Genomic DNA, 4689 nt, shown 5'->3' with positions numbered 1-4689 from the left:
GTGTGTGTGTGTGTGTGTGTGTGTGTGTGTGTGTGTGTGTGGGTGGGTGGGTTGGTTTGTGCGTGTGTCAATGATTTATGCCAAGAGGCTGTAGTGGCTATTATACACTGCTAAAACTAAGCTAAACTTAACTCCGTCCGAACAGGCCTTGGAAGGCCTAACGATACCGACCGGCCGATATGTCATCCTTAGACCACAGGGGTCACTGAGTGCAGATATGGAGGGGCATGTGGTCAGCACACCACTCTCCCGGCCGTATGTCAGTTTCCGAGACCAGAGCCGCTACTTCTCAGTCAAGCAGCTCCTCAGTTAGCTTCACAAGAGCTGAGTGCATCCACTTGCCAACAGCGCTAGCAGACCGGATGGTCACCCATCCAAGTGCTAGCCCAGCCCAACAGCGCTTAACTTCGGTGATATGACGGGAACCAGTGTTACCACTGCGGCAAGGCCGTTGGCTATTATACACTGCTGCAAAAAGAAAAAAATTAGTATATGCTTTTAGCAGTTTCCAATTCACTCAAGACTTCTTGTTGCAACAGAGCATATGGAGTACAGGAAACATTACATTTACACATCAATAGCACAAGCGGTTCTGAGGTACCAAGTATTGACCCATGGTGAAACATCAGTGTCAGTGTGTGGTGCAGCCTCCACGGGCGGCAATGCAGGTGCTGACTCTGGCATCCAGTCGACCGAATAGGTGGCGATAGGCTCTTTCGGGATGCACTATGCCATCCCTCTTCGACCTGTTCACGTAGTACTGTAAAAGTTGTTGATTGCTGAGTCGCATGAATTACTTCTCGTTGCATCACATCCCACTCGTGCCGGAGCAGAGATGAGTCCAGAGATCGTGCTCACCAGGAAGTTGCTGCACATCTTCAGAGCACCTTTAGTTTCACTGGCAGCGTGTGGGCAAGCATCATCCTGATGCGACAACACATCGCCTTTCCGTTGCAAGAACAGCGCAAAAGAACGGGTCTAACGACATTCTGAGCCCTGGTTAGCTTCCCCTCCAGAAACATCAAAGATGAACGAAATTTGTGTCAAAATTGCACCCCAGACAATAAGGCCTGCTGCTGGGCTAATGTGTCTTGGACGAATGGACTCTACGTGACAATACTCACCAGGTCTACGTCGTAAGCCCAAACGACCACTACTTGCGTGCAGGTACAATCTGCTTTTGTCGCTGAGGACAACAGCAGGCCATTCCATCTTCCAAGAGATTCTCTGACGGCACCTTCCGAGCTGTGCACGTCGATGCTCTGGTATGAATGTAAGATGGGCTAGAAGTGTGCCGATAAGCGGTTCGCAACCCGTGTTGATACGTCTGTGCTCAGAAGCAATCTGTGCTTTGGTAGCTGTACGATTCGCCTTTAAATCATGACTATTCGAGCGGGCGTCTATGCTGCATGCACGTCTAGAACATCGTCTACGGGTGTGAGAATATTCACGCAACCACTGGCACCAGCATTGTTGCACAAGTGACGCAGCAAGTGTGGCAATTCTCCGAAAGGTCCATCCCGCCACTGGGAAGGCCATAATCGGACCCCTTTCAAACTCGCTTAGTTGGCTGTAGGAAGCACGAGTGCGTCTCTACGCCATGGTTGCCTGTTTGCTTCACAGGTTTGCACGACACTGAGCCTTCTGGCTGTGAGCATTCCCTATTAAAAGGTAGACGCAGATGGCACTCTGGTAACTATGTCACTACCCTGTCTGTTGTCAGAAGACGATGAAACCATTGTTAGTGAATCTAGTATCTCCCAGGTGGAATATGGCGTCGCTGATCAAAATCGATGTTGTCTTTTCCGGTGTAACAATTTTTTTCCGGCAGTGTATTGTATAACTGGGGTCACCGTCGCCGAGTCAAATGTTCAGTACCCGGCCCTTGCCATGTTCCACGCTAGTGCAGATAGAGAATTAATTGATTACCTGCTCCTGGCACCTGTTAACAATAATACAGGTAATTCAAAACTTTTTTTGAGTAGTTCTCTTTGAATAATGACACAATGTCGATGATAGCAACCTCAAAGGGCCAAAGATTAATAACCAAAAATAGTAGTCAAGTTCATTGTAAAGATCTGTGAGACGCCCTGCTAAAGCTGCAGGACAGGACAGGTAGTTTAAGTTGTGGAAAGGGACCAAAATAAGCGACGGTCAGTTACACTCGAACATATAACCTTTTATTTGATCAAACATTACAAGAGCCAAGAAAAATTTTTATTTAAAAATAAAAGAAAATACAGCTTAACTTTTTTAATTAGCGGCTCAATCCGCTATACAATCTGATGCCTTAAGGGTAAGATCACTTTAATTTAAAAACAGCTGAAAGCCAATAACTTAAAGCTCAACCAAAATCATAAATTTAAAAGGCAAAGCCTTATCTTAAAACAGTTCCTTAATTAGACTGAAGGCCCAAAGAATCTGACACTTTAACAGCAAACAACTTAAATTCAAAATTGGCTGAAGGCCCAACACTTAAGACTCAATAACATTAATTTAAAAAAAAAAGTCAAAGGCTTCACGTAAAACAGTTCTTAAATTAGGCTGAAGGCCCAAGCCATCTAACGCCTTAAGGGCAAAACAACCTCAATCTAAAAATCGGCTAGAAGCTATACAATTACAAACAACAAGATCAAGCAAGAAAAGGCAGCACACCCAAGGGCGCTCAGAAGTTCCAAAGGCCGGCCTGGAATTCAAACACTAACGCTCGCTTAGGTGAGACAGGCAGTCGGCCCAACCATTGTCGATCGGACGACAACCCAACTGACAGACAGTCAACGGACCCATCGACTAATCTCCGCTTCACCCAACCAGCACACAACAGGGAGTTCAATGGAACCGCGTAGAAGGTATTGCCGCCCACAACCAATTATACATTGAGCTGTCAAACTAAACACTATGCTGGACAGTGGCAACACGATGAGGAAAATACACTGCCTGACTTAACGTCAACGGCAAGGACAGGTAATCGGAACATTAACGGCCACAAGGCAGAAGATTCCGCTAAAACTTGCCAACTTGAAAACACATGTTTTTGCTCGCGGGAATAGCCCAACAGCCGACAACGAACTCCAAATGGCACAATGTGAACAGTCCTGACTTGCTGGTAGATTATCAAAACTCAACTTTCATGTCCAGGATCGGTGAGCCACGAACCTCGTAGCAACGGGAACATCACCACACACTCCGACACCACATAGAAGCCGCAAGCGGGCCCGGCCAAACTACGCGCCGTGCTAATTGCCAACCGAACAACTGCCCAGGCCCGGAAACGGTGAAGACCAAATATACGTCAGCTAATGAGACAACCAACCGAACGACCAACCAACGGTCATCCCGCTCCAATCTCCCTCCGCTGAACAGTTCATGTGTGTCGCCAGCGGTCGGCGAACACTGGCTGTCGGTGCCTCACCAGCGCTCCGTCCCTGACTTCACTGCTGTTGCGTCCCGACTGCACTGCTGGCCCGTTTCCAACTGACTTCTACGTACCGACTGAGCTCTAGACACACGACGACGGAAATACTGGTTCGGACCAAACCATTCAAAGGAAACACACCCACTGGTTAACTGACATCCCTGCACCAGGAAAGGATCGACCCAAGCCCCGCAAGATGACCAATTGAAGGGGCCCAGAAGCAGTAAGAATACCAAATACACGTCGGCGATGAGATGACCGACGAACGACCAACCAACGGTCGTTGTCGTTTCAGTCTTCTTCAGTCGGACAGTACAAGTGTGTCGCTAGCAGTCGGCGATTATTGGCTGTCCGCGCCTCACCGGTGCTCTGTCCCCGACTTCACTGCTGCTGGTCTGTTTCCAACTGACTGCCAGACATACGACGACCTAGAAATACTATCAGTCGCTCCAAAGATCTTATGACAGTTCACTTATCGATACGCGCTGCTGCTGCTGCTCATGGCAGGAACTTAGTAATGCCAGTAAATTTCCTCCATACTCGCTAGACATTACCGATGGAGGTCAGACGTACTTGTGCATCAGAATTGAAGAAGATGGATCCATTTTCCATCTACGCTAATCAATTATATGAATCCGTGGTGTCATTTATATAACCTCCTCCATGTCACCATGAAATTGACCGACAATGACAAGTGGTGAAGAGCCACGATTCATCACTGAACACAATGCCACGGCACACATCAGGAGTACATGCTTCCCAGTCAGGACCAATTCAAACGCAGTCGTTTGTGTTGTAGTTTTAGTGACAGCGCACACATGGGATGGTAATTCCGCAGTCTGGCTGCTGTTAATCTCCAATCAGTGGTGCAGAATATCGCAGGAAGTTCATTATTTGTTCTCTGACGGCAGGCATAGACGTGAAGGGGTTAGATGCGCTTGGTCGACAACATGACGATCTTCCCTCCCTTATGGTGGTCAGACGTGGTCGATCAGAACGCTGCGACGCGCATGTCTATCCTCAAGTTCCCATGCAGTGTGACATCGGGCCACTGTCACATCCGAAAGTGCCACAAATCGTCGGATTGTGCCATTCAACGGACCGGCCAAATGGTGATCCACAATGAGACCCTTTTCAAACTCCGTACTCTTATGTACTGACAACGCTGTTCCACATGAGTACACAGCATCTCCGTGCCCTTCAGCCCTTCACAGTGATCACACAGCATGTGACGCCGTCCACGCCATTTATACACTGAAGCGCCAAAGAAACTG

At 48.0% G+C, this 4689-nt stretch overlaps 1 pseudogene; it reads right to left on the bottom strand.

Moving 5' to 3' along the window:
* Window positions 1-339: 339 nt before the first annotated feature.
* On the bottom strand, window positions 340-456 carry LOC124790259 (annotated as a pseudogene).
* Between the last annotated feature and the right edge of the window lie 4233 nt (window positions 457-4689).

Source organism: Schistocerca piceifrons, chromosome 3, assembly GCF_021461385.2.
Source record: "Schistocerca piceifrons isolate TAMUIC-IGC-003096 chromosome 3, iqSchPice1.1, whole genome shotgun sequence".
In the NCBI taxonomy this organism is placed as follows: Eukaryota; Metazoa; Arthropoda; class Insecta; order Orthoptera; family Acrididae; genus Schistocerca; species Schistocerca piceifrons.
Note: the sequence above shows the minus strand (reverse complement) of the source record. Positions and strands in the feature narration are given on the sequence as shown.